Here is a 25,660-nt window from a genome sequence, read left to right on the forward strand (position 1 = left end):
GTCCTGTTTGATAAATTAGCGAACATGTCTTCATTCCTGGTCATTCCTGGGCCTTTTGACCTTTCCCCTAATAGGGCATTGGCATAGCATTCTTTGCTCACGACCCCAGAGAAAGGAGGAGTACAGAAACACAAAAAAATGTCCATTCTGGATTTCTGACTTTCAGATTACATCCTTGGGACAACAGGATGAGAGATAAAGGCTTTGAGTTTCAAAAGTCAAAGCCCTAAGGGACTCGGGGCCGGCAGTTTATAACAGAAGTCACAGATTTGGATGGCTGTAAGGGAATAACTTTTTCCCTGCCTTAGGAGACCCTCTGAATTGAGGAAGGGAGAAAAACATCAGAACAAGATTAGGCACCGGTGAGTGTCCCAGAGAAGGGGAGGACATGATAGAATCCCCAGAGAAGTTTGCTACTTCCTCTTGGTAACTCCGAGGGGAAAGCAAACCCCACGGGGAAGTCCCAAGTCCAGGATGGCACAAAGCGTCTTAATGAGAACTGGGTTTTGCCGCACCGGGTAGAAACTCCACACTAAGGGATTTATACACTTTGAAATTTCTTTTATCTTTAAACAAATTATTTTAATTCCAGTAGAGTTCACACACAATGTTATATTCGTTTCAGGTGTACAATCTAGTGATTCTGCGCTTGCATTCATCACCCAGTGGTCGTCACTGAAGGTGCCCTCCTTCATCCCCACCACCTGTTTCCTCCAGCCCCCGCCCCCCCTGCCCACCTCCCTCCTCTGCTAACCACCAGTTTGTTCTCTACAGTTAAGATTCTGGGTTTTTTGGTCTCTCTTCCCACCCCCATCCCTCGTTCACTTGTTTTGTTCTTAAATTCCACACATGAGTGAAATCAGATGGTATTTGTCTTTCCCTAACTGGCTTATTTCACTTAGCACTGTACTGTCTAGATCTATCCATAAAAATATGAAACGCTTCATGAATTTGCATATGTCATCTTGGCTCAGGGGCCATGCTAATCTTTGCATGGTTTCCAATTTTAGTTCTGATTTTTAGTATCAGAAAACTTACTTCTCGTTAATGTAAAAGTCCGGGTTGGTCATCCAGGGCTAGAAGCGTGCTCCACATTGTGAAGAACCCGGGCACCTCCATGTTGTTGCTTTGTCTCCCAAGGCCTCAACATCAGATTTCCAGTTCTGGGCAACAGGATCGAGGAAGAGACAGCGAAAAGACAAAGGGAACCCACATGCTGTTTCCTAAGAAAGGTCTATGGAAGCTCCCATATATTTCTATCACATTCATTTCACAGGAAGTTACTCGCCTGGTGTTATGGGTTGAATTATGTCCCTCACAAAGATATGCTGAAGTCCTAACCCCCATATCTGTGAGTATGACCTCATTTGGAAATAAGATCTTTGCAGATGTAATCAGTTTAAGATGAAGTCATTAAGGGTGGGCCCTAATCCAATATGACTGATGTCCTTGTAAGAAGAGAGAGAGACATGGACACTGGGAGAAGACAACATGTGATGCTGGAGACAGATGTGGCTTTCAAGTGGGATTATGATGTGAGGAAAGCTGTATTCTAAGGAGACTATCTCCTCACTGTGTCATTACAATTCTTAGTGGCTGGCGAAGGAGCCAGCAGGGGCCGGATCTTGAAGGACCTCGAATAGCAGGCTTAGGAGGCCTCCGAGGGTGGAAAATATCTGCAATGAGATGCCTTCGCTTACTCTTTGAGAGGATCCTGAGACAAGGTCACACGCAGAAGGAAGGCCATCAGCAGACCTTTCTGTCTTCCTTTGGTCCATGTGTTCCATAAATGAGCAAAAGATGGCCTTTGTGTATGGGTCCCTAGGTCGTTCATTTCTTCACTGCGGGCCGAGACCCCTTAGCTCAAGAGCCCACCAGCACAAAACTCAAGTTTTTACACACCCTCTTATTTTATTTTATTAAAATTTTTTTTTAATGTTTATTTATTTTTGACAGAGAGAGAGAGAGAGAGAGACAGAGCATGAGCGGGGGAGGGGCAGAGAGAAAGGGAGACACAGAATGGAAAGCAGGCTCCAGGCTCTGAGCTGTCAGCACAGAGCCCTACGCGGGGCTCGAACTCAAGGACCACAAGATCATGACCTGAGCCGAAGTCGGACGCTCAACCGACTGAGCCACCCAGGCGCCCCAGACACCCTCTTATTTAAAAAATAACTCAAACAAGCAGATTTTTAGCCATTTAGGGTCTGTCTGCTTTGCATACTTTGCAAGACACAGCTCACCCCATATCTGTGAGCCAGAGATAAGATAGAGCCTGACAGTTATAAGACCCCAAGCTGCTCTTTGACCCAGACACTCCCCACCATGTTGCTGAACATGTAAGCCCCTCTCTGCATCCCATATCCCCCCCCCCTCTTCTGGATGGGAAGGATCCCTCTCATTTGCTCGCTTTAAACTTCTTATGTCTCATGCTGTCAGAGACTTGCTCTGGAATGTAATCCTGTTCGAGAACAACCTTGTTAAAACTTGTGTGTTACTGCCTCTCATGATCATATGTTTGTCCTTGGCCAGTCCCAAGTCCCTCGAACTGTGACACCATACCCCTCTTACTCCTTCCTGAGACTGCAGCTCAGGGTAGGGCTGAGGCTTGAACACAGGCCCTGTTCTTCCTAGGTGAATCCTCTGATTTGACCAAAAGGGAGAGAACATACTGGGTGGAGGGGATGGATACTAGCCAGGGACCTGGAGATGTGGCCCTGAGGCCCTGTCCTTAGCTCTAGGGAAAGGCAGTTTTCAGGATATGGCCAGGATGCCATCAAGAAAGGGTACACTCCTTAGTGAAAACCCAGACAGTGAAAAACACATACTGCATGGTATCACTTATATGTGGAATATTAAATTTTTATTATTTTTTTTTAGAGAGAGAGAGAGAGAGAAAGCATGTGAGTGGGGGAGAGGGGAAGAGGGAGAGAGAGAGAGAGAGAGAGAGAGAGAGAGAGAGAGAGAGAGACCCAAGCCCATGGATCCTAATGCGGGGCTCAATCCCACAACCCTGGGACCATGACCTAAGCCAAAATCAAGAGTCATCGGATGCTCAACCAACTGAGCCACCCAGGTGCCCCTATAGGTGGAATCTTAAAAAAAAAAAAAAAGTCAAACTCATATAAACAGAGTAGAAAATTGGTTGCCAGGGGCTGGGATGTGGGGGAAATAGGGAGAGGCTGGTAAAGGGGTATAAACTTTCAGCCATAAGATAAACTATGAGTAAGTTCTGAGGACCTAATATAAAACATGGTGACTACAGTTGAAAATACTGTATTGTATAATCGAAATTTGCTAGGAGAGTAAACTGTCAATGTTCTCTCATGAAAGAAAGAAAGAAAGAAAGAAAGAAAGAAAGAAAGAAAGAAAAGAAAGAGTGGTGAATATGTTAATTAAATGGGGGAATCCTTCCATGAATACATATATCAAATCACTGAAATGTACACTTCAAATATCTTAAAATTGTATATGTCGATTATACTTCAACAAAGCTGAAATTTAAAAAAAATAGGGCCACGTCTGGTCATGATCTCTTCACTATGTTCAGTACAACGATCACTTATAGAGCAGAGTCTAGGTATTAGAGTCTTTCCAGCAGGTTCCAATGTGCCCTAGAATATTACCTCCTTGAGGGCAGGAACTTTGTGGTCTTATGCATTACTGTATCCCCAGTTCTTGGAACAAGGCCTGCCTCACAGCTGGCCCTTAACATCTACTGAGAAAGGGAGGGGCGGAGGAATGATTGACTTCCCTCCAGGGACCCCCTCCAAGCTGGGTTGAGCCAGGTTCTGGTTTGCGCCAGCCTTCTAAGGAACAGCCCCAGAACCTTCTGGGCCCAACGAATGGTTGACAAAGACACCCCCCTTCCTCACCCCAACCACAAATACCAGTGAGGAGATGCCTGTCACATAGGAATGTCCACTCTGGCCTCTGCGGCTTACAGACCCACATTTTCCACTGTCTGCTGGCCACCTCCAGCAGGAGGAAGTGGAAACAGGCTTCATATGACTCGGCTCCGGCCAATCCCTTCCCTCCCCCATGTACACCTCAGCTGAGTACACTTCTGTGTCCAGACTTCTGTGTCCCTCCTCCACCCTCCCCATCGAGAAAAATCCTCCCACCCTTACCTCCCGTTGCTACCTGAACCCCATTCAGCCTTTCCAGGCGGAATCAAAAGTCAGCAACCGGATTTCTTAGCGAGGGCTTCTCTGACCATGCTCCTCTCCCATCCTCCCCCACCCGACGGCCACCGGCGTGGAAACCCAAGGCAGGAGGAGCAGGTTGGGGGGGGGGGGGCAGGTGCATCTGGGGCGAACACGAGAGGAGTGCCTGTGGGACACCCAGCAGGAGAGTAAGCTGTGACTCTTGGACTCCCATTTTACTCCTCTTCCCGCACCATCCTTCCCAACCCCTGCCTAGAGGCTCCAATCTCCGCGGAGCTCTGCTCTCGGCCAACGCTCACCCAGCTACCGGCGACATCACAGGAATCCCGCTATCTCATTGGTTGAAATTTCCTCTCCCACTTGAGTGGGAAGGAGGGGAGCTGTGGTCCCCGGAGTGCTGGGAGGCGGTCTCCGTGGCGACTGCAGCCTGGCAGCAAGGGAGGAACCAACTTGGACCTCCCCCGGCCTGCTCTAGGAGACGGGATCCCCCCGGCAGAGGCGGCTACGCCCGCAGTGTCTGGAAACCGGAAACCGGATCTTCCCCTCTCTGGCTCGCCGCACCACCGCAGAAGGGAAGCGCGGTGAGGGAGGCGGGCGTCCAGCCTCCAGCGGGACCGCGAATGTGCTGGTCTCCAGCTTTGTCTGTCTCACAGTGGCATCTCCTCTGGGCATGTTTTTCCTGTGTGGATCCGGAGAGAAGGAACTGTCCGCGATGGCCCAAAAGCAGCTTCAGCTTCAAAATTAGAGGTTCTTATTAACTAGAGGAGACTGGATTCTAGACCTGGCGTTGTCTCTGGCCTCAGTTTCCTCATCTGTAAAATAGGGATATTGAGGTTTGGCTTGCAGAGCGGGAGTGCAGGGGCATTAGAGCCCCTCTGGGCCTGTGGTTCCAAGCTGGGGGTCTCTCAACTGCCAGGTGTCAGGATGAAGGGGCTTGCCCCAGGTCCCAATTTGACAAGTGGCTGAGTCAGAACATAGGTCATTTCCAGCGTTTCTAACCAGCAAGACACTGGGTGATCTTTCAGAGCCTCCATTTCCTCATTCGGGGGCTGAAAAGCGATTCAGTGGAGTGTCCCCAGAATCACGTGAAATCATGGAGAAAAGATATCAAGCACATGGCACTTAATAAAAGGTCATTATAGTGTTTTAAATTAATTTTTAGTAAAATGAATTTTTGGAGCATCTGGGTGGCTCAGGCAGTTGAGTGTCCGACTTCAGCTCAGGTTATGATCTCACAGTTGGTGAGTTCCAGGCCCCCTTCCCCGCCCCCTTCCCTCCTTCCCCCTCCTCCCCCACCCTTTTCCTGGGCCTTGGGTTCTGTGCTAACAAAGGGCCTGGAGCCTGCTTCGGATTCTGTGTCTCCCTCTCTCTCTGCCCCTTCCCCACTTGTGCTCTCTCTCTCTCTCTCTCTCAAAAATAAAAAAATAAAATAAAATTTTTTTAAAAAATAAAATGAATTTTTGTTAAATGCATATTCTGTATTGGGTCTCATGCTTATTCTGTTAACTCTGTCCCTCTTTGGCTAATCTGGCTTCCTGTGCTTCTCCCCACCACCCCACCCCGCCATTTCTGTAATTCTTAGGGACTCTGTTTGCTTCTCCCTCATCCTGATCACTTTACTATCCCCTGCACTAGCCCAACCTGCTACTATCTTATAGATTCCTCCTGTCCTCACTATCCCCATGGACAAGGCCACAGACTTTGCCATAATTAACAGTTTTGTAGTTTTTACTATAGGAGCACAGTTGGGTGCCAGAAAAATAATGAACGAATGAGATCATGAAGCTTAAGGAAATGATACCAAGGTGTAATGTGACTTCTCTGCCGGGCACTTAAATATTGACATCCCTCTGGTTACTGGCCTAAGCTCACTTTCCCTCTCAAGTACATGTCTGCAGATTGTTCCCAAATCTCTGTTGCCAGCTCATCTCCCTCCTGACCTGTGGACTCAACTGTGTACTGTGCAATGTCCTCATTCTTCCATTCAAGAACGTGGACCTAGAACTATATACCAATTTCCCTGATGAACATGGATCCAAAAATCCCCAACAAGATATTAGCCAACTGGATCCAACAATACATTAAAAAAATTATTCACCACGACCAAGTGGGATTTATACCTGGGATGCAGGGTTCAATATCTGCAAAACAATTAACGTGATTCATCACATCAATAAAAGAAAGGACAAGAACCATATGATCCTCTCAGTAGATGCAGAGAAAGCATTCGACAAAATACAGCATCCTTTCTTGATAAAAACCCTCAAGAAAGTAGGGATAGAAGGATAATACCTAGAGATCATAAAAGCCATATATGAACGACCCAACACTAATATCATCCTCAATGGGGAAAAACAGAACTTTCCCCCTAAGGTCAGGAACAAGACAGGGATGTCCATTCTTGCCACTGTTATTCAACATAGTATTGGAAGTCCTAGCCTCTGCAATCAGACAACACAAAGAAATAAAAGGCATCCAAATCAGCCAAGAAGAGGTCAAACTTTCACTCTTCTCAGATGACATGATACTCTATATGGAAAACCCAAAAGATCCCACCAAAAAACTGCTAGAACTGAATCATGAACTCAGCAAAGTTGCAAGATATAAAAATCAATGCACAGAAATCGGTTGCATTCCTATTTACCAAAAATGAAGCAACAGAAAGAGAAATCAAGGAATTGATCCCATTTATAATTATACCAAAAACCATAAAATACCTAGGAATAAATCTAACCAAAGAGGTGAAAAACCTATCTACACTGAAAACTAAAGAAAGCTTATGAAGGAAATTGAAGAAGACACAAAGAAATGGAAAAAGATTCCATGCTCCTGGATATGAAGAACAAATACTGTTAAAATGTCGATACTTCCCAAAGCAATCTACATATTCAATGCAATCCCTATCAAAATAAGACCAGCATTCTTCACAGAGCTATAACAAATAGTCCTAAAATTTGTATGGAACCAGAAAGACCTCAAATAGCCAAAGCAATCTTGAAAAAGAAAACCAAAGCAGGAGGCATCACAATCCCGGACTTAAAGCTATACTACAAAGCTGTAATCATCAAGACAGTATGGTACTGGCACAAGAATAGACACTCAGCTCAATGGAACAGAATAGAGGACACAGAAATGGACCCACAAACATATGGCCAACTCCTCTTTGGCAAAGCAGGAAAGAATATCCAATGGAATAAAGACAGTCTCTTCAGCAAGTGATGCTGGGAAAACTGGACAGTGACATGCAGAAAAATGAACCTGGACCACTTTGTTACACCATACACAAAAATAAACTCAAAATTGGTGAAAAACCTCAATGTAAGTCAGGAAGCCATCAAAATCCTCAAGGGGAAAACGGGCAAGGCTTTGATCTTGGTCACAGCAACTTCTTACTCAACATGTCTCTGGAGGCAAGGAAAACAAAAGCAAAAATGAACTACTGGGACTTCATCAAAATAAAAAGCTTCTGCCCAGCAAAGGATACAATCAGCAAAACTAAAAGGCAACTGACAGAATGGGAGAAGAAAAATCTATAAAGAACTTAAATCAAATTCAACACCCAAAAAACAAATAATCCAGTGAAGGAATGGGCAAAAGACATGAATAGACACTTCTCCAAGGAAGATATCCAGATGGCCAACTGACACATGAAAAATGCTCCACATCACTCATCATCAGGGAAATACAAATCAAAACCACAATGAGATACCACCTTATACCTGTTAGAATGGCTAAAATTAACAACTCAGGCAACAACAGATTTCGCGAGGATGCGGAGAAAGAGGATCTCTTTTGCACTGTTGGTGGTAATGCAAGCTGGTGCAGCCACTCTGGAAAACAGTATGGAGGTTCCTCAAAAAATTAAAAGTAGAACTACCTTATAACCCAGCAATTGCACTACTAGGTATCTATCCACGGGATACAGGTGTGCTGTTTCGAAGGGACACATGCACCCCCATGTTTCTAGCAGCGCTATCAACAGCCAAAGTATGGAAAGAGCTCAAATGTCCATCGAAGGATGGATGGATAAAGAAGATGTGGTATATATATACAATGGAGTATTACTCAGCAATCAAAAAGAATGAAATCTTGCCATTTGCAACTACATGGATGGAAGTGGAGGGTATTATGCTAAGTGAAATTAGTCAGAGAAAGACAAATATCATATGACTTCACTCATGGATCCCTTTGTCCTCAAAACGTACCTCAAAGTCTTAGCACATGCTCCTCTCTCTGTGTAGAACATATCCTGCTCATTGATTCAGCTCCGCCACCTACATTTTCACCAGGCTATTTGTTACCTGCCCTTCACATCTCAACTTAGATGTTGCTTCTTCTAGGAAGCCTTCCTAAACCCCAGGAATTGGCTAAATACAATTTACAGGTTAGCATCAAAGTATGTAAGGAGTGAAGTGACACAGTGTCTAGAATTTGTCTTGAAATATGTTGAAATAACAGAAGTAAAGACGGATAAATGATCAAGATTGGCCAAATTTTGATACTTGATGAAATTGGACAGTCGCTATTTGAGAATTCATCATACTATTCCCTCTATCTTTGCATGTATTTGAAATTTTACCAGCTAAAGAAAGAGAGAAGAAAAAAGCATGTGTAGACATACACAAAATCTTGGTTAAGAGTGACAAGGCCAGACATAGACCCTTTTGCCTTTGGCCGGTAACCCGTTCTTTGTCTCATGAGTGATTAGCTTAGAACTGTTTGTCCCCGGTGCACCTGGGTGGCTCAGTCAGTTGAGCGTCCGACTTTCCGCTCAGGTCATGATCTCACAGTTCGTGAGTTTGAGCCCCACATCGGGCTCTGTGCTGACAGCTCAGAGCCTGGAGCCTGCTTTGGATTCTGTGTCTCCCTCTCTCTCTGTCCTTTCCCAGCTGATGCTCTGTCTGCCTCTGTCTCTCAAAGGTGAATAAACGTTAAAAAAAAAAATTGTTTTTAATTAAAAAAAAAAAAAAAACTGTCCCCTTGAAACTAGCTGGACTCAAAGATAAACATTTCCTGTTTCGCTGACTGAGATGTCCCCTAAATGCAAAAACAATCCCAAGTGTAAGTCCCCCACACCTGTAACCTGTCTGCTCCTCCCTACAGAAGTCCGAGGCAAAACCGCCCTGCCTAGATACTCCAACCGTCACATCTGGGGACTACTCCTAATGCAATAGCCTGAAAGAAATCAATATCCTTCATCATCTGGATTTTTTCTGACAAAATTTTGTCTTTATTCTAGAGTTTCGTAGTATTCTTTTCCATCATGGATATCATACTGAACTGTAATTGCCTGTCTGTTTGCCTGTCTTTGCTAGTATCAAGCACAGTATCTGGCAGAGAGTAGATACTCAATAAATATTTGTTTAAAAATGGTCATTCTGGGGGGGCACTTGGCTGGCTCAGTCAGAGGAGCTTTCGACTCTTGATCTCAGGCTCATTAGTTCGAGCCCCACACTGGGTGTGGAGATTACTTAAAATTTGAAGAGAAAAAAAAAAAGGTCTTTCTGTGACTGTTCTTTCTGGTCTAGCCTGAGGGCTCTTCTATTCAAGCCTTCCTAGTTTGAAGGAATAATGTGATAACCAGCCCATTTAGAAGTTTTATACTTTGAATACACAAATTGAAAAGAAGGGAGGCTGGATCAACGTCCTGTATTGGCTTTTCTAACAGTTTAGTCCCAAGACCATTGTCAAGGAGGTCTGGTCTTCCCCTTTCTAGTCAGTGATAGCTAACAGTGGATTCCAACTGTAGCTCATCTGGGAGTTTTAAAAAATACTGATATCTGGGCCCTGCCCCCAGGGATTCTGGTGCAATTAGTCCACAGTGTGGTTGGCCAATGGATTTTTTTTTTTTTTTTTTTTTTTTGAGAGAGAGCACGCACAAGCAGGGGAGGGGCAGAGAGAGGGGGGACAGAGGATCCTAAGTGGGCTCCGTGCAACAGCCGCGAACCCGATGCAAGGCCTCGAACTCATGAGCCATGAGATCATGACCTGAGCCGAAGTGAGAGAGTTAACTGACTGAGCCACCCAGGTGCCGCTGGCTAATGCATTCTTAAATGTTCCCCAAGCACTTCCAATGGGCAGCCCCCAAAACTGAGAATCACTGTTGGATCTGAGGCATCAGCAGCCTCCCCTCCTGCCAAACTAGTAGAAGCAGCCTCAGTGGGACAATGAAGTGAGACTCCACCCGGTGGCCCGTCACTGGGATTGGGAGTCTGTCCGGCAGTCTCAGTGATGGCAGCCCCAGACAGCCACAGGCACCCCAGTGTCACCAATCTTGACTGGTGGCAGGAAGCCATCTCGGGGGTGGATGAAGTTCAGGCAGCTCTGATCTGATCAAGAGCCCTGGCTGGGGGAGACTGGTCTTCAGCCCGACCACAAACGTGGCTGAAAGAGGCACGAGAAGGATCGTTTGTGTGGCCCACTCTCATCAGTTGATGACCTCAGTGTTGTCACCTGAAAGCTGCCCGCCTGCTAAGTCATCATGGGGAGTAAACGAGTCAGTGTAACGAAGTGTTAGTAAGAGGGATGTAAGTCTTAGCCGGGGTTATTGTTGTTGGGAGAGGTGAGGAAATGGGGTAGCTATTTCAGTGGATGAAATAGGATTATTCGCACACCTCTCCTCCCCCACCGGGGTGGTCTCGTCACAGGAAGGTGTCACAGTTGACTTGCTTCTGGGTCCTATCTTAATGAAAAACTCTCCATGTTTAAACTGTCCCAGCATAAATGAACTTCTGTTTCATACGGTATGTAGTTTTCATCTTCTAACATGCTTCGTGTTCTGGCAAGCTTCTGATCACTGCATTTGTCTCCTTTGGGACATCAGTAAGACATTGGGGTTGTACCAGGACTTGTCATGTTTGAGAAAGCACCTCTTACCATGTGGGGGCACAGAGTGACATTTGGGAGGGCCCTTGGGTCTCCCTGTACCGCCCAAATGCTGTGCTTATGCCTGTGGCCTGGCCTCCTGGTTTCAATTATTGGGAACAAGACACTTAGGAGGCTGACGCTTCAGAGGGACAGTTGGGTGTGCCACGCTCTGTCTGCGTGAGGTCACTGGGTTATGGATCCTGGATGGAGAGACGCGGTCAAGAAGCCCGGCTGCTCTTCTCTGGGGACTCTGACCTCTGCTGGCTCAAGTCTGTGGTGTTGCCAGAGCTATTTCCAAGTCCTTTGGGCTGCTGACCCTTCCGATATCAAACTTGGAGCACAAGCGTAGCAACTCCACCCGTTGACGGGGATAAACAAGAATGTTCTGCCCTCACCCGACAACCGCATTAATTTTGCCCTCCTGATGGCATAAGGCCCAGGAACTGTCAACAATTTTGATCAAAAACTGCTGACACAAAGTGAAAAAAACAAAACAAAAACAATTCATAAGAACAAAAGAGACTGTAGGCTACTTTCTTTTTTAAAAAAGTTTATTCTTTTTTTTTTAAACATTTGCTTTTCTTTTCTTCTTAAGTTAATCTATTTATTTTTGAGTGAGAGACAGAGCAAGTGAGGAAGGGCAGAGAGGGAGAGAGAGAATCCCAAGCAGGATTCTTGGAGAATCCCAGGAGAATCCCAGGCTGCCAGATGGAGCCCAATGCTGGGCTCAAATCCACAAACTGTGAGATCATGACCTGAACAGAAAACACGAGCTGGACATTCAACCCACTGAGCTACCCAGGCACCCCATTCGTTTTTTTAAATGTTTATTTATTTTTGAGAGAGAGAGAGAGAGAGAGAGAGAGAGAGCACAAGCTGGAGAGCGGCAGAGAGAGAGGGAGACAGAGGATCTGAGGTAGGCTCTGTGCTGAGAGCTCAAATCCACGAACCCCTGAGCCGAAGCCGGACGCTTAACCAACTGAGCCACGCAGGCTCCCCTGTGGGCTATTTTCTAATCCCCTGGAACACTGAGCCTCTGTTGAAAGTATTGTTGTATCTAAAATCAAAATTCTGATATCAAGTGCCTTGAACACAGCAGAAGCAGGGCAGTGACATTTATCAGTGTCTTTTGTGAGTCAGCCAATGATAAATGCTTTACGTATACTGAAATATTTAAAATCCTCTAAACACAATTATCTTCATTTTTGTGGGTCCGGAAAAGGAAGCTCTTAAGTTGAGCCAATACCTCAAAAGCACCATGGCTAATATGTGGTTGGGCCTGGAACACCATTCTGGATCAATACACAGAATCTACCTTCTTAGGAGAGGCAAGTAGTCTACTTGGGCTGTCTTAATATGAATAAAATGAGTAAATATCTTTTTAAAGACATGGATTTTATAGAAAAGGTAGAAAGTACATTGAGGCAAATACAAAAACAATCAAATAATCCTCCATCCAAAGTTACTGCAGAAAACATTTTAGTGTCATATCTGAAAATATCAGTATATCTACCAGCTTTCGTCATCTGAGCCTTTGTAGTGAGCTTTTTTCTAGGCCAATAAATGTAGATCTGTGTCATTTACAGCTGGCTGGATAGTATCTCAGTATAGACATGTCTTCTAAATTATTCATCTGGTTCCCCTATCATTAGACAGTTAGATTGTTTCTAATTTTTATTTTTTTATAAATAGTGCTTCAATGCCTTTTTTGTACATCTTTGGGTGTTTTTATTATTGTTTCCTTAGGGGGAAAAGCCATAAATGTCAAATTGCAAGGTCAAAGGAAATGCACATAATTTGTAAAAGACAAACTTTTAGATTAAAGTATATTTTGTATGCAGGAAGTGCCCACATTATAAGTGGACAGTTTGATCAAATATCTCAAAGGGAACACACTTGTATAATACCATGCAAGTCAAGAAATAGAAAAATATGAGCAACCAGGGGCCCCTGAGTGCCTCCTCAGTCAGCTGAGTGTCCAAATCTTTTTTTTTTTTTTAATGTTTATTTATTTTTGAGAGAGACAGAGTGTGTGTGTGGCAAGGGGCAGAGAGAGAAGGAGACACAGAATCTGAAACAGACTCCAGGCTCCAAGCTGTCAGCACAGAGCCCTACTCGGGGCGTGAACTCATGAATCACGAGATCATGACCTGAGCTGAAGTCGAATGCTTAACCGACTGAGCCACTCAGGAGCCCCTGGACACCTTTATTTTTAAGTTTATTCCTTAGTAGCTTATATCTTCGGTTGCCTTTTTTTTTTTTTTTAATGCTTATTTTTGAGAATGAGACAGAGACAGAGACAGAGTGGGAGCAGGGGAGGGGCAGAGAGAGAGGGAGATGCAGAATCTGAAGCAAGACTCCAGGCTCTGAGCTGTCTGTCAGCACAGAGCCCGATGTGGGGCTCAAACTCACGAACTGTGACATCATGACCCAAGCTGAAGTTGGACGCTTAACCCACTGAGCCACCCAGGTGCCCCTCTTTGATTGCCCTTGTAAACAATATCTTCCGGCAGGGAGGTCTTTAAATGATTCTCTGCAGAGGAAATAAGTGAGTTACTCTTCAGAAATTCAGTATCTTTCAGAAATTTTACTTGTCTCTTTTGTTTGTAAACAATTATTTAGAATGTTTATGGTGACTTAATAATGTGTCCCCTTGGCTTTTAATTTCATGGTGGTACAAAGATAACTCAGAATTCCAGAGCAGTCCCAAACTGCATGGTGGTGTTGGAAGCTTCCCCAGTTGGGTGGCCGCTGCAGAAGCTTCTACTGCAACTGACAGGGCATATCTAAAGACTGGGTCATTTCACGAGTACTTATTAAATGCCAGATACTAAGTGCCGAGGAGAGTCATAAACCAGACAGGTGATGGTCAAAAGCACGTATGAGGTTTTCAGTTTCCATACAGGGAGAGATTCCACCGATAATCCAGTAAGGACAAGAACTTTCCATACCTGGGAAAAGGCCCTGAGGTGGAAAGGAGCTGTGCACATTCAGAGAAAGGCCCAGATGTAGTGAGTAAGAGGTGTGCCCTGAAATGAGTCTCCAGTCGTGAATGGGGAAGCAGGGTCCTCTGCTGACACTATGTTCTTCCCACTCTGGCTCACCAGAAAAAACCCAAGGAAGTGGCCAGGGCACCAAGGGTACGAAGGGCTGGAGGCTGGAATTCGGTGGTCAGGCAGCCCTCGCCAGGAGGTGGGGTGAGCCTGGGGAGACTGAGTCGGAGTCCCGGGTCGGCCTCCTTCTACGTGTGAAGGAGGGCCAGTCACCTAACTCTCCCTGGGTTAGAGCTGACCTGAACATCTCGCATTTTAGCTTATTTCCTAGTAAAGTAAAAAACACTATTGGCAAATTGACCATTTAAGAGATAAACATATAAAAACACTGCTTTAATAATGGCAGGTTAAATTTATCTGAATTTTTATTTATGTTTAATAAGTGGCAGGTTGGAATACTTCAGCTTTTGGTTTCTCCTTTTTTTGCTTTTGTTTGTGTGTTTCTGAGAGAGAGAGGGAAAGAGAGAGCAGCGCTCTGGGGAGCGGGGCAGGGGGGATGGAGAGAATCTTAAGCAGGCTCCATGCTGGGTGTAGACTTAGAGCTCGGTTTCACCACTGTGACATCGTAACCTGAGTCGAAATTAAGAGTCGGTTGCTTAACCGACTGAGCCACACAGGCGCCTTTGGTTCCTCCTTCTGTTAAGCATTTAACAATCTATAAGTGTAAACATAACAATCTGCTGTTTTTTTAAAGTTTATTTATTTTGAGAGAGAGAGAGAGAGAGAGAGAGAGAGGGTGTGAGCAGGGGAGGGACAGAGAGAAAGGGAGAGAGATTCCCAAGCAGGCTTAGCACAGAACCTGTCAGCACAGAGCCTGTCTCGGGGCTTGATCTGGTGAACCTGAGCTGAAATCAAGAGTCAGACACTGGGGCGCCTGGGTGGTGCAGTCGGTTGAGCGTCCGACTTCAGCCAGGTCACGATCTCGCGGTCCGTGAGTTCGAGCCCCGCGTCGGGCTCTGGGCTGATGGCTCAGAGCCTGGGGCCTGTTTCCGATTCTGTGTCTCCCTCTCTCTCTGCCCCTCCCCCGTTCATGCTCTGTCTCTCTCTGTCCCAAAAATAAATAAAAAAGTTGAAAAAAAAATTAAAAAAAAAAAAGAGACACTTAGATGACTGAGCCACCCAGGCACCCCAAGAGGAGCTGCTTCTTAAAAGGACCCTTTTGAAATATGGGGAATCCTTTTGTCGTGGGAATAACTTCACCCTTGAACTTGATGCAGTAAGGTAGTAAATGGTAAGCATTCTGGTTAATCATGTAAAAGACTGCCCAGTGTGGGAGAGTGTATGTTTATATACACAGAATTCCTTTTGTTCACACTCTGCTGGGTCCTGTGTTTCTGGGACAGACACCCAGTCATTCCATACCACCTCCCACCAGGAAGCCACCGTGTGGCCCCAAAGAGATTAAGTGTGTGAAAGTGCTAACCGAAGAGCTAGGCAGGTTGGGGGTTATAGTTAGGTTGGGTGGCTTCCTGGGGTCCCTGAGCATCTGGGAAATGAGGGAAGGGGTATTGCAGGGTAGCCTGCTGAGAAAGAAGAGGAAGGCAGAGACAACGGTAGAGAGAGCATCCCAAGCAGACTCCACGCTGTCAGCACAGTGAACCGTGAGCTCACGAACAGTGAGATCGTGACCCAAGCTGAGATCAAGGGTCAGACACCCAACCAACTGAGCCACCCAGGCAGCCGTAATTTTCTTCCTAAGCTGGCCTGCCCACAGTTCAAAATTTGGCACTAGTTTCCATGGGAAAATGCTGTCTGCCTCAGCCCTGAGACCCTTTTCTCAGCTCCCGGTCCAGCTCCCCCCTGAGCCCAGCCCAGCCCCACCAAACCCAGCTGCTGAAGCCAGCGGACCAAGCAGCCACGTGGCTCATCTCCCGGGTTGCCTGCGACACTCCCCCATTTGTGCCTTTGTCCTGGCGTCACTGCTAATACTGCCCCTTCCTCTCTCCAAAGTGCCCCAATACAGGGGACGAAGTACATATTTCCTTATTGAGAACCCGCCTGGGGTCTCTTACTCCACAGTTAGCAAGACTTGGAAGCCTGAGTTTGGAGAGAGCCCAGGGACACTGTGCCGGTTCCCAAAGGGCAAAAGGAATGGGGATCATGCGGAGGTGGGGGGGGGGGTCTCAATTGTTCAGCCTCATACAGGAAAGACCCAGAAGGCAACGATGCACATTCTGGTTCACCTGTACGCCTTGCTCACCCTCATTTGTCTAAGCACCCCACGCCCCACCTCCACATTCTAGGAACCCAGATGCAGAAAGCACGGTACACTGGTCCCAGCTTGTGGTTCGGAGGAAATCAGTCGTTCCAGCTAGCACGTGGAACATTGAACACGTTCCACTGAACGTTTACTGACATCCTCCTTTGGGCCAGGAATAGGCATAGATACTGGGAATCTGAAAAGGATTTCAAGGGGGGTAAACAGACTTAGAATAGGGTGAGGTAAATGCTAGGAGGTGAGCCCCAGATGCCACAGGAGCCCAGAGGGAGAGCTGGCTCACTTTTCCTGGAAAGGAGGCGGGGTGGGTACCAGGAAAGCTGTCACAAAGGAGCTATTTGAGCCTGGTCTGCAGATGAGACAAGGTATCAGCTATCTCCATGTGGGAGGCAGGGAATTCTCAGCTTTCAAGAGCCAAACAGCCTGATTGGAAAAAGGAGAAAGTGTGAGCCAGCAGTAGAACCCAGGCAGACAGATGAAGGAGAGGATGTGTAGTTCCCGGAGGGTGGGCTGGCTCTGGCTCTCCTTCCAGACTTCTCTCTCAGGGACAGCGTGCCAGGACTCGAGCTGCTGCGGCTGGCTCTGAAGGTCAGCGGCACCCAGATGGCCTGTGGGAAGGAAGGGCGGGGCTGAGAACCAGGCCGGCTCTGATAAAGTTTATCTGACATCTGATAAACTTCCTGGGGAGAAGGGGAGAAATATGGACAGTGTGACAATTCAGAGAAGCAGGAAAAAAATAGGCCAGTCCCAAGCTCTGGCTTATGCTTGACTAGAGGGAAAGGTTTAGAAACAAGCTTGCCCTCGCCCACCCCTCCAACCTCCTGCAACGTTCCCCCTCCCCAGATTCCTCCAACTGATGGCTTTGCTCAGCGGTGGAGAATCTGGATACTGAGGGTGCCATTATGTTTTAGGGTCTGGTTGAGGTAGCACACGCAGTGCTTCTCAAGCTTTGGCGCCCCCCGAGGAGGCCTGTGAAAGCACAGGCTGCTGGGCCCCACTCCAGAGTCTCCAGAACCATGGGGTGGGGGGGGGGGGGGGGGTGGGGGGGCGCAAAACTGCACTTGTAACAAATTCCCAGGTGATTTGGTTCTCGTGTTTGGAGAACCATCGAGGTAACCCATGCCTGGTCTTGCTTTGACCCCGGGGCCCTGGAGAGGCTGCCTGGGGCTTTGGAAACAGAAGACTCTGGCGGTAGGTTGGCATGACCCCTCAGTTTCCACCTTTATAAAAGGGTAATTCTGAGTCTCAAATAAGACCTTCGATTTGAAAGCCTTTTGTGAACTGAGAGGTGAGCTTCAAGTTTAGTTACCAATGTGCTCAAACCAAAAGTTGTAAAATATGCTGGTTTCTTCTAAAATCATTATCGCAGAGACCTAAGGACCACGCCCACATCAGGATCTCCTGGGATGTAGCTTATAACGCAGATTTTGTTAGCCTGAATCTTGTGTTGGGGTCCATTGTTACATTTACATTTTCTTTATTATTATTATTATTTTTTTTTTTTGAGAGAGAGAGAGAGAATGCAGGTGCATGAGCTGGGGAGGGGCAGAGGGAGAAGGAGAGAGAGAATCTTTTTTTTTTTTTAGATAGATTTCCTTTTATTTTTTTTTAATTTTTTTTTAACATTTATTTATTTTTGAGACAGAGAAAGACAGAGCATGAACAGGGAAGGGGCAGAGAGAGAGGGAGACACAGAATCGGAAGCAGGCTCCAGGCTCTGAGCTGTCAGCACAGAGCCCGACGCGGGGCTCGAACTCACGGACGGCGAGATCGTGACCTGAGCTGAAGTCCGACGCTCAACCGACTGAGCCACCCAGGCGCCCCGAGAGAGAGAATCTTTAACAGGCTCCCACATCCAGTGTGGAGCCCAACTCGGGGCTCGATCTCACAACCGTGAGATCACCACCGGAGTTGAAATCAAAAGTCGGTCACTTAAGGGATTGAGCCACACAGGTGCCCCACATTTACATTTTCAGAACATCTTGGGTGATTCCTGTGCAGCCCAAGGATTGAGAACAGCTAGCGTATGTTGGGGAGTGAGTGGGAGATGCAGAAAGTGACTCTTCAGTTTTCTGGGTTGCTGTGGGTCCACTAAGACCTCCCTCCTCCTGCCTGGCCCTGTCTCCAAGCCTCCACATTGTTGAGGGATTGTCACTTCTCCAGAAGGCTACATCTGGGCTGCCAGGCTCCCAGCTGCGTGCCAGGCGCCACCTCCTGGCATCCCAATTTTGTTATTCTTTTCCTCCTGTTGTGTTAATCAGATCCTCCCACAGGAGTGTTCAGAACCTTTTTAATGTCAGAAGGAAATGTGATTCTCTTGCATTTGAGAAGTTTCAATGTCTCCTTAAATGTCTCAACTACTTGTGATTTTCCTGTCCCAGAGTTTTGGAATGAGCTATCCAGCAAAAGAGGTGCAGGCATTTAGTGTGCAAAAGTGAAATGTAGACTGGGCAGATCTCTTCTTGCTGGAGTGTCACCTATCTTTGAAAGTGTTACATCCCCTGCAAGGGTGTGGCTTGCCTTGCAACAGTGGCTGAGATCCCTGGAGGATGTCTGAGGCGTGCACCTGTGTGCGGCTCATGGATCCTTCTGTGGCTCATTTCAGCAGCATGCAGTTTTCTGTCACCTAGCATTTCTTGCAGAAGAAATCACGCATCAGCAAATGTGACATTCCCATTATGCTCAGATAGTTCAGTGTATCGATTGCACAAAACAAGCTGGGTGTTTTCTTACAGCAAAACTGTACTGCTCTAAGACTATTAGGCAGTTGTTAAGAATGTGCTGATATGGAAATGCCTCTAAAAGTAATTGCGAAGTGAAAAACACCAAGGTACAAAAAAATTAAGTGCCACATCTCAGTAGGTGGGCAGAGAAAGTGTCTGTGGACTCAGGATATCTGATTAACAACCCAAGACTTCCTCTGAGACTCTGCTGAATTGTCTGGTTGCTCTCATCACAGCATCCTGGAGCTGCAGGAGGTATTAGACACACTCTTCCCAGCTATAATGTGCACACCAGCACATGGTGACTGTTAAAAGATAAACTGAGGCACATTAAAAATCTAGGGTTTGGGGGCACCCTGGGTGGCTCAGTGGGTTAAGTGTCCAACACTTGATCTCAGCTCAGGTCTTTTTTTTTTTTTTTTTTTTTTTTTAGTGTATTTATTTTGAAAGAAAGAGAGAGGGAGGGAGGGAGGGGGAGAGAGAGAGGGAGATAGAGAATTCCAAGCAGGTTCCATGCTGTCAGCACAGAGCCCAACACCGGGCTCAAGCCCACAAACCATGAGATCATGACCTGAGTCAAACTCAAGAGTCTGACACTTAAGAGACTCAGCTCAGGTCTTGATCTCAGGGTCCTAAGTTCAGGCCCCGCATTGGGCTCTGCACTGAGCACAAAGCCTGGTTAAAAAAAAAATCTGGGGTTTATTGAGCAAGCATAATCTGAATCAGGCAGTTCTAACGAAAAGTGGTTAGGAACACTCCATGGCGTGCTGGCAGAAAGGTTTTTACAGAGAAGACATGGAAGCAAAGCAAAATTATTTGATTGGCTGTGACTTCAGTGGTTGCCTTATTTGGAATAGCCTAGTTGGCCGTTTGTCCTTAAATTTTGTTTTCTGGGATTCAAATGCAATGACTCTGGCTTAGGTTTTGGTTTATTTACGTAGACCACCAAGCGTCAGAGCCACCTCAGTCCATGGTTTCCACTGGGGAAACCGTTGTCATTCTACGGGTTTGGACATATTTATAAGGATGCATATCCACCATCACAGTATCGCACAGAGCAGTTTCACGGTCCTAAAGATCCTCTGTGCTCTGCCTAGCCACCTCTCCCTCCCCACTCCTCCCTGGCAACCAGAATGTCAAATAGCTGGAATCATACAGTACGTAGCCTTTCCAGACTGGCTTTTTCACTTAGTAACATGCACTTACATTTCCTCCATGTCTTTTCATGGCTTGATGGTTCATTTCTTTTTAGCACTAAATAACATTCCATGGTCTGGGTATACCACAGTCTGTTTATCCATTCACCTCCTGATGATTCCAGGAACTTTTCATCTCCAAAAAGGAAATCCTGTTCCTTATCAACACTGCCTCCCCAATCCCTTCTCTTCCCAACCCCTAGCCACTACTGATCTCCTTTGGTCTCTATGGATTTGCTTCTTCTAGGCATTTCACATAAATGGAATCTCACCGATTCCTTTACCTTCCTTACCCTCTAGTCATTAGTTCATTTGCTCCTCATGCTCCACTTCTTCTCCTCTCTAGCTTTGCAACACTTTCCTCTATAAGTGTGACGCTGTGTTAACGTTCCTTGGAGTCTGTGCATTTTAAACCCATATGAACATAGCAGGTGTAAGGCCAAAAGCGTGTCTATTTTTTGAATCCTATTTCTGGGCCTGGCTGTGATTCCCCCTCCACCAGCACCACCTGGCTCCTTCTTAGAGTCACCTGGAGATTTTCATGAAATGCAGATTGCACCTGCCCACTGGGGAAGTCTTACCCAGGGTGTCTATGGTATGGCTTCAAAACATGTTTTTTGGTTTGTGGGCACTTGTGAGCACGCTGGGACACAGCTGCACGTGCAGCAGTCCTGGGGTGCAGCAGTTAGGGAAGAACTCATCCTGCGCCCTTGCCTCACCCAGTCAGGGCCCTGCTCTGGGGTCTCCTAAAACTGTGGGGGGGAAAGTGGGTCTTCCTAGGGAGTTGAAGCCAGTGTCCTGGGCCCCAAAAAACACAGGTCATACCTAAAAGGTCTCCTGATTTAGGAGTACCTGGGTGGCTCAGTCGGTTAAGTGTCCAGCTCTTGGTTTCGGCTCAGGTCATGATCTCATGATTCGTGGGTTCGAGCCCCGCATTGGGCTCCGTGCTGCCGGGGCGGAGCCTGCTTGGGATTCTCTCTCTCCCTACCTGACTTGTGCTGTCTCTCTCTCAAGATGAATAACCTTAAAAAAAAAAAAAAAAGTTCTCCAGATTTAAATGACCTGGGCGTTCACTGTCCTCTTTTTAAAGCTGCTGTCTTTAATTACTGGTCACAGTCACAGGGCGATGTTTCCAGAGAACACACACCTTCAGGCCAAGAGATGTCCAAGGACTATTCGTAATTACTGACATTAAATTCTCAAATGGAGAACGTTTCTCACAAACTTGTGAGAAGCCGTCTCAGTTTCCTGGGGCTGCCGTCACCTAGTGCCACACACTGGGTGGCTTCGAACAACGTATTCTATTCCGTTTGGGAGGCTGGAGATCTGAAACCAAGGTGTCAGCAGGCAGGTGCTCCCTCTGCAATCTGTAGGTCGACCTTCCCTCCTTCTTCTAGCTTCTGGTGGCCGGCCACCCGTGGCGCTCCTCAGCACGGAGCTTCATCCCCCCACTCTCTGCCTCCGTGACCACGTGACCTTCTCTCTGTGTCCGGGCCTTTGTGTCTCCATCTCCAAATACCCCTCTCCTTAGAAGGCTACCGGTCACTGAATTTAGGGCCTACCTGGATCCAGTCTGACCTCATCGAAACCCGATTACATCTGCAAAGGCTTTCCTTCCGTATAAAGTCACACTCATAGGTTGTGGATGGACATGAATTTGGCACAGTGGGGACTCCATTCAACCCAGCACAGGTGCTTTTCCCTACTCACTCATACACCTCTTGGTTTTTCATTTGATTTGGATCCATTGGCTTCACCTCGCTCCAAATAAACTGGAGTCTTTTGTAAAGATTTCCGTGGATGTTGCCGACCATCTGGCACCAGTTTAAAAAGGACAGAAAACGATATTCTTCTCCACAGGTGAACTGGCACATCAAATTATCCATGTGCTCTGCTCCCCTATGGAAACGCACGTTTTGAGGGGAGCATCCTTCAGGATTTCACCACCTGGGCCCACTTGTACCTTTCCAAACGCAGGAGACAGTATACCTACAAAGAGTGTTCTGTTCCTAGGAAAGCTGGAGAAAATAAGCGGAACTCCCACTGTTTTCTTGAATTTGGAAAGGGACGAAAGCTCTCTCACTAAGGTAGTGAAGGAATGACAGGAGGGCCAAGAGACCGAACCGATAGGTGAATTTTTACATTCAGCAGAACAACAAGGGATCATGACCATTTGGGACACTTAATTCATCTCAGTTTATAATCAGTTGAGCCGCATGGAGGCTAAGTGATTTCCCAAGGCCAACAGTTCCCCAGTCACCTAGACAATATCTAAGGGTCCTCCAGTACATGTAAATCTCTACCCTGGATGGTACAGGGGCCAGACTAGAACCCTTGACGGTGTGATTCCTGGTCTCCGCTTTGTCCTGTTTAAAACACATTTTCAGCCCACAGCTTCGTTTCCCCTGCCTCTGAACACCAGACGTTATTTGCTTTTACAGGGTGTTGACTTACGGTGAAAAGCAGTGGCAGTAAATCTGTCCTTGCTTCAGTATCAATTGAGGCAGTGGCGCCAAACTGTGTGAGTCGTCTCCGTGCACTGGCGAGTGTTTTAAAAGCCAGTATCATTCAAGAATGTTCTCAGCTGGGGGCACCTGACTTGAACATCTGACTTCGGCTCAGCTGTTGATCTCATGATCGCACGGTTGGTGAGTTTGAGCCCCACATCCTGCTCGCTGCTGTCAGCGCAGAGCCTGCAAAACCTCTTCAGATCCTCATGTCTTCCTCTCGCTCTCTGCCCCTCCCCCTCTCTCTCTCTCTCTCTCTCTCGCTCTCTCTCTCAAAAATAAAACATTAAAAAAAAAAAAGAATGTTCTCGATTGGGGTGCCTTGGCGGCTCAGTCCATTTAAGCATCTGACTCTTGGTTTCTGCTCAGATCATGATCTCACGGGATCGTGAGTTCAAGCTCCATGTCGGGCTCCAAGCTGTCAACACAGAGCCTCCTTGGGATTCTCTCTCTGTCCCTCCCCGCCATGTGCACGCTCTCTCTCTCCCTCCCTCTTTTTCTCTCAAAATAAATAAAGTTAAGGAAAAAAAAAAAAAGAATGTTCTAGGTAAAACACTAAAAAGTCACTAATTGTATCACATCTTGTTCCTTGTATACATATATATTTTTTAAAGTTTTTATTTTATTTTTGAAGGAGAGAGAGCATGAGCGGGGAAGGGGCAGAGAGAGAGGGAGACATGGAATCCGAAGCAGGTTCCAGGCTCTGAGCTGTCAGCACAGAGCCCGATGTGGGGCTCGAACCCACAGATGGTGAGATTATGACCTGAGCTGAAGTCGGACGCTTAACCGACTGAGCCACCCAGGCACACCACACATCTTTTTCTTATGTATGAAATAAATATGCATAAAGCACTTCTGCTGCATACTGAAGTCTGGGGGTTGTCCAAGAAGACAACCAAGAAGCGTTTGAGTTGCAGACTCAACCGCTGCATTTTTCATGAAGCAGCAGTCTGACTTTCTGAAAGAACACCTAAGAGACAAACTGGATTTATTCACATTTGAATATTTGGCAGGTATTTCCTCGAAAATGAATGCAGTGAGCCTGCCACTTTAAGGAAAACAGCATTTGTTGGCAGTACTAAAAGTTGAGTTTTCAAGTAAAAATTAGAAATTTAGAAAACGTGTACCCACCAGTATGAACTTGACAGTTTCCCAACATTTGAAGACTTTTCTGAAAAGACCTATGGTCATACTAACAAAAGTGATTTTTTTTTTAATATTACATAAGGAAATGTGTCACCCTTTGTAAGATTTGTATAATTCAGTTACTTTCAAAATTTTTCCAAATGAGCAATGCATGATGTTAAAAAAAAAACATGCATGGGTAAGAAATCCATGCAAAATGCGGGATGGGTTTGAATACAGCAGAATATGAAAAGTACATTGATAAGGTTTCAGATTCCACATTGTAACTTAAGAAAATTCCACTTGTCAAGTTTGGGGCAGTATCAGAAATAGCTACTACGATTATCTAAAGATGTTATTAAAATACCTTTCCGCTTTCCAACTACATAACACTGAGGATAAATTTTCTTCAAACACTTTAACCAGAGGTACATTGCAATAGACTGAATAGAGAATATGAGAGTCAAAGTGTCTTCTATTAAACTAGGGATCAAAGAGATTTTCCAAAAAAGGTAAAAATCCCGTTCTCCTACTGAATGTTTTTAAAAATATGTATTTACTTAAAACATTTTTTTAATGTTTATTTATTTTTGAGAGAGAGAGAGAGAGACAGACAGAGCACAAGTTGGGGAAGGGAAGAGAGAGAGGGAGACACAGAATCTGAAGCAGATCCCAGGCTCTGAGCTGTCAGCACAGAGCCTGATGAGGGGCTCGAACTCATGAGTTGGGAGATCATGACCTGGGCCGAAGTTGGACGCCCAACCGACTGAGCTACCCAGGATCCCCCTGAAAATATTTATTTGTAAACATGTTTTTACTTAGCATGTAATGGGTTTATTACTGTTATTGTGCTCACCCCTTAGAGATATATGTACCCCACACCCAAAATTTGACTCAGCTGTTTAGACTGATACGTCGCACATTTACCAAGAGGGTATAAGGCAATCTATTACTCACATAATGAGGCTTTCTGGGACGAGCAGCGAAGGCTCTCAAGAAGGTCCATAATAACTTGAGAAAGCAGGGAGAGGTGACTGGTTTGGAGTTTTATGGTGGCTAGGGGGTGAGGCTGGAGCAAGGGTTCTCTCATATGGACCAGATTGTGTGGTCTGAATTTTGTTTGTTTGTGTGTTTTTTGGCACCAAGGGAAAGGAGTTCATGAGCTTTCTTACTGCCTTTGCAGATGTGGGCAAGAAGTAAATAATGAGGAGTGGAAGTTGAAAGATGTCAGCACTCAAATGTCAAACCTGGAGTCAGACTTACTACAATTCACTCCTGATGTTTCACTGATGACTGAAAATGCCACGTTGCATTTAACTGAATTTGTACTTGTAATAAATAAGCTACTACAGTCCTCTGGGAAACGTGTTGCCTGATTTTGGTCAGGGAGCTCAGTTGAAGACCTTGTTCAAGAGCCCAGCATTGTGTATTTTGCAAAGTGACATGTGTGCCTTGTCACTATCGGTAAAGTTTGGAACTGCGAAGAAGTGTCTTGGTGAATCCTCATATTGTGGTTTTAGTATGTGCAGAGATATGTGTGATCTTGGTTTATAATTTAGTGTCTAAGGGGCCCCTGGGTGGCTCAGGTTGAACCACCGACTTTGAACTCAGGTCATGTCTCGTGGTTCACGACTTCAAGTCCCACGTCGGGCTCTGTGCTGACAGCTTGGAGCCTGGAGCCTGCTTCAGATTCTGTGTCTCCCTCTCTCTCTGCCCCTCCCCAGCTCATGCTCTAACTTTCTCAAGAATAAATAATAAACATTAAAAAATAAATAAAAACATTATATAGTTTAGGTGTCTGTTAGCAA

The 25,660-nt window shown here is 46.0% G+C and overlaps 1 non-coding gene across 1 annotated transcript; it reads right to left on the reverse strand.

The window, feature by feature from the left end:
• Positions 1-927: 927 nt before the first annotated feature.
• Positions 928-1,034, reverse strand: LOC131511220 (U6 spliceosomal RNA). The gene has a single exon (XR_009261421.1). It is a non-coding gene; the product is annotated as a U6 spliceosomal RNA (small nuclear RNA).
• Between the last annotated feature and the right edge of the window lie 24,626 nt (positions 1,035-25,660).

This window comes from Neofelis nebulosa, chromosome 4, assembly GCF_028018385.1.
Source record: "Neofelis nebulosa isolate mNeoNeb1 chromosome 4, mNeoNeb1.pri, whole genome shotgun sequence".
NCBI lineage: Eukaryota > Metazoa > Chordata > Mammalia > Carnivora > Felidae > Neofelis > Neofelis nebulosa.